At 36.1% G+C, this 13,175-nt stretch overlaps 1 protein-coding gene across 16 annotated transcripts in view; it reads left to right on the top strand.

Moving 5' to 3' along the window:
* Positions 1–13,175, top strand: part of MLLT10 (MLLT10 histone lysine methyltransferase DOT1L cofactor) — a 175,290-nt gene that overhangs the window by 15,139 nt on the left and 146,976 nt on the right. Inside the window, exon 1 of one of the 16 annotated variants that reach the window (XM_079106301.1) lies at positions 12,086–12,767. The exons of the other annotated variants lie outside the window; for them this stretch is intronic. The gene's annotated coding sequence lies outside the window, so the exon portion shown is untranslated. Of the gene's footprint in view, positions 1–12,085; positions 12,768–13,175 lie in introns of those variants that run through there. 16 annotated transcript variants of the gene reach the window in all.

Genomic DNA, 13,175 nt, shown 5'->3' with positions numbered 1-13,175 from the left:
ATTGTGCCAAAGATTATAACTGGGTGTGATGGTGCATGTATATAATCCCAGCTACTTGGGACACTGAGGCTGGAGGATCACAAGTTCCTGTCAAACCTGGGCAACATAGGGAGGCTCTGTTACCAGAACCCCCCAAAACCAAAAACAAAACAGTAAACAAAAACCCTCAAGATCCATGCCATCTTTCTTGAAACACTCTATTTTCATGGCTTCTGGGAAGCTATCTTTCATAATCTCTGAATATTTTCTTTCTTTCTTTTTTTTTTTTTTTCTTTTGGCATTACTTTTTACTTTAAAATTTAAGTTACATGGTTGCTTTTCTGGCTTGTTTGATTACCTCACCCTTGGTGAATTTATGCATGCATATGTTTGCCTCTGGACACCAATATCATCACCTCAACAAAAATTTCCAGACTTCAGATCCTATTTCTTATTGCCTCTTGGATTTTTCTACTAAGGTAGAAATCCTATTCTAGACATCTTTAGTTTCTCTACCTTTATACTCCTGCATCATAATCTAAGACTTAATTTTTTTCTAACTTATTGCAATAACTTAAATTATTTTATTTTTATAAGGTGATATGATGACATGGTTCAAAAAAATGTAAAAAGATGGCACAGTAAATATTCTCTCTCCCATGGGCTAGGAGTACATCTTGGTGGTAGAGTACATGCTTAGCAAGCATGAGGTGCTGTGTTCAATCCTCAGCACAAAAAACCAAAACCAAAACAAAACAAACCAAAACAAAAATTAAACTTCTTCCTCCTGAACTTCCCACATTTGCCCATTTTTCTTTCCAACTCCCTATTGTTCTAAATTTTCTATTTTTCTAGTGTCTTTAGGTGTGTACAAGAGTGTACATACCTTATTTTTCTTTTCTACAAAAAGTTCACATAGTACACATACTGGCCTTCCTTGCCTTCTTTTTACTCTTCTCCTTTTCAGTACATCCCTTTCTGTCTCAAGATTATCTCCTACAAGTCAATATGATTGCTCTTTTTGTTCTTGAAAGTATCTGGTGTTTCCCATTTTTTCCCATTTGTTTTCTTTCTTCTTCTCTCTCCTCACCCCTCTGATTTTAAATCCAGGGCCTCAGCCGTGCTAGGCAAGGACTCTACCACTGAGCTGTATCACCAGTTTTTTCTTTTCTTTTTTTCCTTTGTTACTGGGGATTGAATCAAGAGATGTTCTACTGCTAATGTCCTTCCCCTGCCATTTTTATTTTTTATTTTGAGACAGAGTCTTGCTAAGTTGTCTGGGCTGGCCTCAAACTTGTGATCCTCAAGTTTGAGCCTTCTGAGTAGATGGGATTACAGGTATGTGCCACTTCCTCTGGCCTCCTATATGTTTTTTAAACTACTAGTGCAGGGAAAACATTTTTCTGTTCTAATGTGTTTTCACTAAAAAATTTGTTCTGAAATCAGTAGAAGTGCAGGCATACTCATTTTTGAATAATTGTGGAAAGGAATATATGTAGAAAAAGAATCCATAATCCACAATCTCACCCATAGACATCCAGAGGTAGTATAGCAGTAGTGTTAAGATGTGGACTTTGGAGTCAGATGAACTAGATTATCTAAGCCTCAGTTTTCTTATCTGGAAAATAGAATAGTGCTCTGTTTGTACATCAGGTACTGTCAGGTGCTTGTATAGAGGAGTAGGTCATTTCATCCTCTCAGTAGGACAGTGAGATACAGATACTACGCTTAATTTTTTTTTTTTTTAATGATGAGTAAATGTTAGTAATAGAGAAATTTTGTAATTTGTTGAGTTATATGAAAAATGAGTGAGCCAGGATTTGAACTCTGGGCAGTCCAGAATTGGCGCTCTTATGTGCTATGTTTTACTATAGATTATAGTTTAAACAAATACTTAGATTGTGCGTGTGTTTGTGTTAGGGATTGAATGCAGGATGTCTTAAATGCTAAGCATTTGCTCTACCACTGAGCTCCAATCCCATTCCCCGTCTAGAAGTGTTGTGTGTGTGCGTGCATGTGTGCGTAACATGCGATGTCTTCAGCTTGATGTTAATTTAGGAAAAATAGCATCATTTATAAGAATACTATTCCAATATGGTTAGATATTCTCTGAGATTTATTAACTCCTGCCAGTACATGTATACCTTTAACCTACTTAGTTCCAGCTTTATTCTCTTCTTTTAAAGATGGGATAGGAAATTTAGATGAGCTCTATCTCTGTTCATGAAAATTTTTTATTTTTGGTGCTAGGGATTGAACCCAGAGGCACTTACCACTGGGCTACATTCCCAGCCCTTTTGAATTTTTGAAATGAGATTGGGTCTCATTAGTTGCCATGACTGGCCTTGAACTTGTGATCATCCTGCCTAAGTCTCCCTGAGTGCCAGGGATTGTTGCTATGTGCCATTGTGCCCAGTTACTCTTCATATATTTGAAGCATGTTTCAGAAAGGGTTATTGAATCAATTTAGTGGGGAGCAAACCAGTTTTACTTTTTGGTGCTGGGGATTGAACCCAAGGGCACTTAACCATTGAACCACATTCCCAGCCCTTTTTTTTTTTTTAATATATGTTTTTAGTTGTAGATGGACACGGTATCTTTATTTTTGTGGTGTGGTGCTGAGAATTGAACCCAGTGCTTCATACGTGGTAGGCAAATGCTCTACCACTGGGCCACAACCCCAGCCAGCCCTTTTTTATTTTTTATTTTGACACAGGGTCTTGCTGAGTTGCTTAGGTTTTAGCTAAATGAGGAAGTATGAGTCCTTCAAATTTATTTTATTTTAAGGTTTGACTCTTTGTGGTCCCTTAAGGTTCCAAATAAACTTCTGGATGGATTTTTTAAAATTTCTCCATAAAATGATGTTGGGATTTTGATAGGGATTACATTGATTATGTAGATCACTCTGGGTAGTATTACTAACATTTTAGCAACATTAAGTCCTCTATCCTGAGACATGGGTGGGATGTCTTTACATTCTTTTCTTTATTCAGCAGATTTTATAGTTTTTAATATACAAGTCATTTGCCTTAGAATAGTTTATTATTAGTTATTTATTTTTGATGTTGTGAATGGAATTTTCTTAATTTCTAGTTTTTTCATTATAGTTGTTTTTTAATTAATCATTTTATTTTGAGTCATAATTTCTCCTTTGCCTTTTTAAAAATATTTTTTTAGATGTTGATAGACCTTTATTTTATTCATTTATATGGTGCGGAGAATCGAACTCAAGAGTCCCGCACATGCTAGGCAAGTGCTCTACCACTGAGCCACAACCCCAGCCCCATCTCCTTTGAAGATGAAGTCTTTGAAGAACTTTTTTGCCGGATATAGTATTCTTGGTTTGACAGTTCTCATTCCCTTCCTTCCTCCAACATGGGATCTCCCTGTATTACCTGGGCTTTCCTTGAACTTCCGGAGTCCAGCCAGTCCTCCTACCTCAGCCTCCCAAGTACCTGGGACAGTTTGTTCTTTAGTATTTTAAATATGTTTGTCCACTGTTTTCTGACTTCCAAAATTACTGGTATGTTTGAGTGATCTTTGGGATGTGAACAGTGATTTCTCTCCTTTGTTGCTTTTAAGATTCTCTTTTATTTTTGTTTATTCAACATGGTGGATTGATTGGGATAGGGGCCTTGCTCTGTTGCTTGCCTCAGTTGCCTTGGAACTCCAGCAAGTAATTTTTCTGTCTCATCCTGCCAAGTAATGGATTACAGGTGCATGCTGTTATGCTCTTAGCTTTTATTTATCTTTTTTTTTTTCCCCCTCGGGGGGTAACCAGAGGTGCTTAACCTCTGAGCCACATCCCTAGTTCTTTATTTTTTTATTATTAGACAGGGTCTCACTAAGTTGCTCAGGGCCTCGCTAAGTTGCTGAGGCTGGCTTTGAATTTGGGATCCTCCTGCCTTAGCCTCCCAAATCGCTAAGATTGCAAGTGTGTGCCACCGTGCCCAGCTGCCTTTTTACTTTTGGGACAGGGTCTTGCTAAGTTGCTGAGGCTGCCATTGAACTTGGAATGCTGCTCCCTCAGCCTCCCAAGTCCCTGGTGTGTGCCTCCATACTTGACTTTTCTTTGTCTTTTGAAAATTTTAGTATATGTGCCTTGGTGTGGGTCTTTATGAGTTCATTTCACTTCTTGGATGTTTATATTCATTCATGTCTTTTATAAAATAATGGGAAGATTTCAGTGAGATATCCTCCCTATCTCTTTCTTCTTATGGGACTTAAAACAATGCAAATGTTGACCTGTTTGGCCCCATAGATCCCTTAAGCACTGTTCACTTTGCTTTTTTTTTTTTTTTTTTTTTTTTTTTTGGAATTGAATTCATGGGGGGCTCACCCACTGAGCCACATCCCCAGACCTTTTTTGTATTTTCTTTAGAGACTGGGTATCACTGAGTTGCTTAGGACCTTCATAGGTTGCTGAGGCTGACTTTGAACTTGTGATCCCCCTGCCTCAGTCTTCCAGCCCACTGGGATTACAGACTTAAAATTTCCATATCCTGTCTTTAAGTTTGCTTATTCTTCTGCATGCTCAGATCTACCGTTGAATTCCTTTAGGGAAATTTTCATTTCAGTTACTATATTTTTTAGCTTGGGAATTTCTTGTTTCTTTTTATAGTTTCTGACTGTTGATGTTTTCATTTTGTTCATACACTGTTTTCTCCACATCTTTCTTTTAGGTCTTTGAGCATCTTTAAAATGGTTGTTTTAAAGTCTTTGTAGGGCTGGGGATATAGCTCAGTTGGTAGAGTGCTTACCTTAACAAGCACAAGGCCCTGGGTTCTTTCCCCGGTATTAGCGAAACAAACAAACAAACAAACAAACAAACAAACAAAAGTCTTATTTTGTAGATCTGCCATAATCCTTTTTAAGGGAAATTTCCAATTCATACATGTATTTATTTTAAATAATTCATACTTTCCTGGTTCTCTGCCTTGTGATTTGTGTGTGTGGTGTTTTGAGAATTGAATGCAGGGCCTTGCACATTCGAGGCAAATGCTGTACAACTGAGCTACATCTGTAGCCCAAAATTTATTAGTTTTAATGAAGCAATTTATAAATTTTTCCTTTTATTATGGGTTGTGCTTTTGGTGTCAAATCTGATAAATTATCTAATGCTAGATCCTGAAGATTTTTCTTTCTTTTTTTTTGTTGTTTTTTGTTTTAAATTTAATTATATGGTATATTTTGGATAAGTTTTTGTCTGAGACATGATACTGAGGTCAAGGTTTATCTTTTTTGGCTTTGGGTGTCCAAATCCTCCAATGCCATCCTTTTTTTTTTTTTTTTTTTTTGGTACCAGGGATTGAACCCAGTGGTGTTTAACAACTGAGCCACATCCCCCAGTTCTATTTTATTTTTTATTTTGATACATGGTCTTGCTAAGTTGTTTAGGACCTCGTTAAATTGCTGAGGCTGACTTTGAACTTGGAATCCTTCTGCCTTAGCCTTCTAGCTTCTGGAATCATAGACATGTGCCACCACATTGGTTCCAATGCCATCTTTTTAAAAGTCTTTTTTGCCTCCATTAAATAATTATACCTTTGTTCCAAATCAGACTTAATTATTTCAGTTTGTTTTTGGGTTTTCTGTTCAGTTCTGTTGAGTCCTTCATCTTTCCCTTTGAATGCTTTACCACTAAGCTATATCCCTAGCCCTTTTTATTTTTTATTTTGAGACAAGATCTCATTAAATTGTTGAGGTGAAGCTCAAACTTGTGACCTGTCTCGGCCTCCTGAGGAGCTGGGATTATAGGTATAAGCCACTGTGCTCAGCTCCACTCTGTCTTTATTATTGTAGCTGTGGAATAACTCTTGAAACCATGTAGATTGATGCAGCTGATTTTATTTTCAAAGTTGTCTTATCTGTAGAGTTGCTTTGTAGTTATTTTAAACACACTTTAGAATGATTTCATATATAGAGACTAATATATCTAGAAATTTTGGTGGTATGTTGATAGGAATACCATTAAACTTGAATATCAATGTGGAGAGAATTGATATCTTTAACATGTTGAGTCTTAAATCCATGGACATGTTATGTCATTCCATTTATCCAGATATTCTTTGATTTCTTTTATTAGCATTGTGTAGCTTTTAGTGTATATCAGTCATAAACATATTTTGTAGATTATATCTAAGTATTTAATGTTGGAGGGAACAGTTGTGAATAATATATATTTTATTTTGGAGTTTCTTGATAGTATGTGAACATATAATTGACTTATGTATTTGTCTTATAGATTTACTAAATTTCCTTTAGTTTTAAGAATTTTATTGTACAGGGATGCAAGGTTGGTTCAACATTAGGAAATTGATAAACGTAATTCACCATATCAATAGACTTAAAGTCAAGAATCACATGATTATTTCAATAGATGCAGAAAAAGCATTTGATAAAATGCAGCACCCCTTCATGCTCAAAACACTAGAAAAAATAGGGATAGTGGGAACATTCCTTAACATTGTAAAGGACATTTATGCTAAGCCCATGGCTAATATCATTCTAAATGGTGAAAAACTGAAAGCATTCCCCCTAAAAACTGGAACAAGGCAGGGATGCCCTCTTTCACCACTTCTATTTAACATCGTTCTTGAGACTCTAGCCAGAGCAATTAGACAAACCAAAGAAATTAAAGGGATACGAATTGGAAAAGAAGAACTCAAACTATCCCTGTTCGCTGATGACATGATTATATATTTAGAGGAACCTGGAAATTCCACCAGAAAATTCTTAGAACTCATAAGTGAATTTAGTAAAGTAGCAGGTTACAAGATCAATGCTCATAAATCCAATGCATTTTTATACGTAAGTGATGAATCTTCAGAAAGAGAAATTAGGCAATCTACCCCATTCACAATAGCATTGAAAAAAATAAAATACTTGGGAATCAATCTCACAAAAGAGGTGAAAGACCTCTACAATGAGAACTATACAACACTAAAGAAAGAAATTAAAGAACACCTTAGAAGATGGAAAGATCTTCCATGTTCTTGGATAGGAAGAATTAATATTGTCAAAATGGCCATACTACCTAAAGTGCTATACAAATTCAATGCAATTCCAATGAAAATCCCAATGACGTACCTTACAGAAATAGAGCAAGCAATTATGAAATTCATCTGGAAGAATAAGAAACCCAGAATAGCTAAAGCAATCCTTAGCAGGAAGAGTGAAACAGGGGGTATTGCAATACCAGATCTTCAACTCTACTACAAAGCAATAGTAACAAAAACGGCATGGTATTGGTACCAAAATAGAAAGGTAGATCAATGGTACAGAATAGAGGACACGGACACAAACCCAAATAAATACAATTTTCTCATACTAGACAAAGGTGCCAAAAATATGCAATGGAGAAAAGATAGCCTCTTCAACAAATGGTGCTGGGAGAATTGGAAATCCGTACGCAACAGAATGAAACTAAACCCATATCTCTCACCATGCACGAAACTAAACTCAAAATGGATTAAGGACCTCGGAATCAGACCAGCGACCCTGCAGATTATAGAAGAAAAAGTAGGTCCATATCTTCACCTTGTTGGTCTAGGATCAGACTTCCTTAACAGGACTCCCATAGCACAAGAAATAAAAGCTAGAATCAACCACTGGGATAGATTCAAACTAAAAAGCTTTCTCTCAGCAAAGGAAACTATCAGCAATGCGAAGAAAGAGCCTACAGAGTGGGAGAATATCTTTGCCAATCATACTTCAGATAGAGCACTAATCTCCAGAATCTATAAAGAACTCAAAAAACTCTACTCCAAGAATTCAAATAATCCAGTTGACAAATGGGCCAAGGAAATGAATAGACACTTCACAGAAGATGTACAAGCAATCAACAAACATATGGAAAAATGTTCAACATCTCTAGTAATAAGAGAAATGCAAATCAAAACCACCCTAAGATTCCATCTCACCCCAATTAGAATGGCGATTATCGAGAATACGAGCAACAACAGGTGTTGGCGAGGATGTGGGGAGAAAGGTACACTCATACATTGCTGGTGGGGCTGCAAATTAGTGCAGCCACTCTGGAAAGCAGTGTGGAGATTCCTTAGAAAACTTGGAATGGACCCTCCATTTGACCCAGCTATCCCACTCCTTGGCCTATACCCAAAGGACTTAAAATCAGCATACTACAGAGATACAGCCACATCAATGTTCATAGCTGCTCAATTCACAATAGCCAGACTCTGGAACCAACCTAGATGCCCTTCAATTGATGAGTGGATAAAGAAACTGTGGTATATATATATATATACAATGGAATATTACTCAGCCATAAAGAATGATAAAATTATGGCATTTGCAGGCAAATGGATGAAATTGGAGAATATTATGCTAAGTGAGATAAGCCAATCTCAAAAAGCCAAAGGACGAATGATATCGCTAATAAGTGGATGATGACACATAATGGGGGGAGGGAAGGGTTAGTGTTAGGGTTAGAGTTAGGGTTAAGGAGGGGGGCAAGTATGGAGGAAGGAAGCACTGTATAGAGGGAAAAGAGGGGGGGAAGGGAAAAAATAACAGAATGAATCAAATAAAAAAAAAAAAACAAAGAATTTTATTGTTTCCTTGGGATTTACTATGTAGATAATGGTGTCATCTGTATGTGGGATTATTTTTACTTCTTCAGTTTCAATTTGTGTGCCTTTTATTCTTGTCTAATTTCTGGCTAGAAATTCTAACACTGTGTTCATTAAGAATGTTGAGAGTGAATAGCTGGGCATGGTGGTACACACCTGTAATCCCAGCAGCTTGGGAGGCTGAGGCAGGAAGATGTTGAGTTCAAAGCCAGCCTTGCAGCTTGTGAGGTGGTAAGCAACTCAGTGAGACCCTGTCTCTAAATCAAATACAAAATAGAGCTGGAGTTGTGGCTCAGTGGCTGAGTGCCCTAGTACCCTCCCCAAAATAAAATAAAAATAAAAAGTGTTGAGTGAATAAACAAATGCTTTTGACTTTAGGGGGAAGCATTCACTCAGTGGTGATACTAGTAAGTACTGTATTAACTGTACATTGATAATTTATTTTTGGTGCTGGGGATTGAATCCATAGGTACTTAACCACTGAACATATCCCCAGCTCTTTTGATTGATTTATTTTTTATTTTGAGAAAGGATCTCTCTAAGTTGCTTGGGATGTTGCTGAATTGCTGAGGCTGGCCTCAAACTTGGAATCCTCCTGCCTCAGCTTCTCAAGTTTTGGGAATTATAGGTGTGCACCACCATGTTTAACTTAGCTGTACTTTTTTTGTACGTGCTCTGTATGAAGTTGAGGAAGAACACTTTTATTATTAATTTTCTTAGCTTTTTAAAATCATTAGTGGGCCTTGAATTTGGTCAAGTGCTTTTTTTGCATCAGCTGATAGTTGTCTTTTTCTTTATTCTTTTAATATGGTAGGGTACATTAATTGATTTTTGAATATTTAACCAACTCAGGAGTAAGCTCCCCTTGGTCATGGCATATAATTCTTTTTAATATGTTATAAGATTCTGTGTATTTATTTTTTTAAGGATTTTACTGTACTACTGTAGTATTTTCTCTTCATATTTTCTTTGTCTGGTTATAGTATTAGGGTAATATTAGCTTCATATGGTGAGTTGGAAAGTTCTTCCTTTTTTATTTTCTAGAGGAGAGTAGCCAGAATGGATTTTAATTCTTTAAACATTTGGCACTATTTTCCAGTGAAACCATCTTAGCCTTCAAATTTCTGTCTTGGGAGTGTTTTTTTTTTTTTTTTTTTCTTTTTTTCTTTTTGTGTACCAAGGATTGTACTCAGGGACAGTTAACCACTGAGCCACATCTCCAGTCCTATTTTATATTTTATTTAGAGACAGGGTCTCTCTGAGTGGCTTAGCACCTCACCAGTTACTGGCTTTGAACTCACAATTCTCTTGCCTCAGCCTCCCAACCTGTGGTGATTACAGGTGTGTGCCACTGCACTTGGCTCTTTTTATATTTATATATTTTTCATGTACGATGCTGGGAATTGAATCCAAGGCCTCATGCTTGCTAGGCAAGCAAGCATCCTACCACTTAACTACATCCCCAACCCAAGAGAAGGCTTTGTTAGGCTTTAACATTTTTTTTGGTTTGAACCCACTGGTGCTTCCTGGTTGCTAATTTCTTCCATTGCAAGAGTAAGACATACTAGAAAAAAGAATACCCAGGGAACTCACTGCCATATCATCCCTTGGGTCTTTCCCTTCACTTTTGGAAATATATTTGCTTTATTTTTAGTTTCCACGGTGTTTGATTGTACTTGGCGAAAAGAGGAGGGACAAGTATGCCTATTCCATGTTCCCAGAAGTGGGAGTCTGTCCTTTGATTTCATTGAATTTCCTGTTGTTATATTTCTGTTTAATGATTTCTGCTCTGATATTTATTACCTCTGTTATACACACACTCTCTCAAACTCTTTATCCTTTAAAAAAATTTTTTTTTTTGCTATGCTGGGGATTGAACCCTGGTCCTTGCGTATACTAGGCAAGTGCTCTACTCCTGAGCCTATATCTCCAGTTCTTTTTATTTTGACACAGGGTCTTAATAAGTTGCTGAGGCTGGTCTCAAACATGGGATCCTTCTTCCTCAGCCTCCCGAGTAGCTGGGATTATAGGCATGTACTTCTGTGTCCAACTGTTTCTTTTTGAATACTTTTATTGCTCTAAATTTCCCTCTTAATTATTGTGTGAAGTGCCTTAAAATACGTTCTGTTTTCTCTTTTTAGTTTTCTTTTTTGACTTATTGTGGTTTTTTTTTTTTTTTTTTTTTTTTTTTTTTGTAGTGTCGAGGATTGAACCCAGAACCTCTTGCATGCTAGGCAAGTTCTCTATCACCATATCCATAGCCCTGACCAATGGTTTACTTAAAAATACATTTAGAGTCCAAGTGTTGGGACTTTTCATTGTTATTTTCCTGCAGTTGATTTCTAAAGTAATTTCACTATGGTCAGAAAATCAGAAAATTCTTTGTGTGACTTAATACCTTAAGAAAAAAAAAATTTAAAGAAGGTAGATTAAAATTAATCAATTGATTTATTTATTTTAGTTTTGGGGGTTGAATCCAGGCCCCCATACTTGCTAGGCGAATGCTGTACCAATGAGCTACACCCCCACCCCCCAGAACCTTTTAAATTTATTAAAAGTTGCCTGACAATGATCTGCTTTGGTGAATGTTCCATATGCACTTGAACAGATTGTGTATTCTGTTAGTTTATGTAGCGCATTCTATAAATGTTACTTAGGCCAGTATTGTGGATGATACTGTTCAAATTCTCTTTATCTTATTTTCTGTCTTATTGGCTCTGTAATATTTGAGAGAGATTTGCTGAAAATTTCAAATGATGGTATAATTGTAGATTTTTTTCATTTCTTATAGGTCTATTATTTTTGCTCATTTATTTTGAATCTCTATTAATAGGTAAATGGATATTTAGGAATTTTGTTTATTTTTTTCCTGGTGCTAGGGATTGAACCCAACACCTTAACACATGCTAGGTGGGTGTTCTACCTCTGAACTACACCCCCTTCCCCTGTATGAGTTAAACCATTAGTTCTTTATTTTTATGACAGAATCTTTTTTTTTTCCCTCTTGGTAATAATTTCATTAAAAAATTTATATAATATTAATGTAACTGTTTCAACTTTCTTTTGATTTTGCAGTAACATGCCTGTTTTCTTTGACTGCTTTTAGGAGTTTTAATTTCTGGTTTTAATCAGTTTTATCATGCTGTGTCCTAATTTACATTTTTTTTCTACTGCTTGGTGTTTATTGAAAGTGCTTCGTTACATATGTTTTTAATTTTCACAGAATGTCAAAAATTGATGAGTTAACTTCTATGGATTTTTTATTTTATTTTCTTCGGGGTTCTAATGACAAGTGTGTTTGACCTCTTGAGGTTATTGCCATGTTAACTTAGGTTCTGTTTACTTTTAAAAGTTTTTTCCCAATTAAGTTAGTAACTATTTCTTGCTTTCATGTATCATAGATCTCATAGTATCTTAGACCTTGTAATTTTCATCTCTAGAAGTTCAAATTTTTAAAACCTCTCATTTTGATTTTACTTGTTTCCTCTTTCTGATTATATGATACTTAATTATAATAATTATTTTAAAGGACTTTTCTGCTAATTCTGTCATTTGATGATTGGTTAAATTGGTTTTAGTTTCATTATGGGTATGAATTTGCTTTTTCTGTGTGAGTCTTATAAATTTTGGTTGACTTTTTGATCACTGTGAATTGTACCTTTTTCTCAGTTTTTGTATGCCTAAAAGTATTTGTGGAATTTGTTCTGTGACACCGTTAAATTGCTGGAAAATAGTTTGCTTCTTTGGATCTTGCTTTGTTTTCTTAGAATGGACTGGAGCTGTGTTTAGGTTTATTTTATTTTATTTTATTCCTTTCTTCTGAAGCATTTCCTTTGTATTCTGATGTGATATGAAGTACTAGGTTTCCATTTTGGTTTTTGAGGAAAAGTATTATTCACCCCCTTCTGTAAGTTCTGGTCATTGTTTTCTCTAATTCTTTTGGTGGTTCTCTTCCTGGCCTTAGGTAGGTCCCTCACATGCAAGTGATGATTTGTTACTCAACCAAAAATTCTAGGGTGGGACTTTGTAGATCTCTTCATTTCTCTTTCTCTCTCCAGCTCTCTACTCAGTGCTGGTCTCCCTTGTGAGCTCTAGCCACCTTGACTTCCTTGGACTCCCAGCTTCATATCCTCAACTTGGGGAGACTACAGGCTCTGCCTGAGTTCCTTCTTGTTCCTCGACCTGGAAAGTCTCTCAGTAAGCTGGGCACCTATATGACTTACGTCATTTGTTTCTTGTCTCAGGGTCACACTGTCTTTCATTACTTGTCCAATTTCTTCAGTGTTGTTTTGTTCATTGTTTCAGGTTGTTATTATTTCATACAAGAAATCTAAATCTAATCCCCTTTACTCTCTACATTTTGACTAAAAGAATGATATCCTTTTGGTTATATTTGCATTTTCGTAATGACTAGTGATATTGAGCATGTTTTAATTTGTGTATTGACCATTCTTGTGTTCTCCTGTGAAGAGTTTGTTCAAACCTTTAGCTCCTTCCCTTTCCTTTTCCCTTTCCCTTCCCCTCCTTTTCCTGCCTATTTTGAGTTGCAGGTCTTTAATTGTCCTAGATACTGGTCTTTTATTAGATAAATGTTTTGTAATACTT

Source organism: Sciurus vulgaris, assembly GCF_902686455.1.
Source record: "Sciurus vulgaris genome assembly, chromosome: 12".
In the NCBI taxonomy this organism is placed as follows: Eukaryota; Metazoa; Chordata; class Mammalia; order Rodentia; family Sciuridae; genus Sciurus; species Sciurus vulgaris.
Note: the sequence above shows the minus strand (reverse complement) of the source record. Positions and strands in the feature narration are given on the sequence as shown.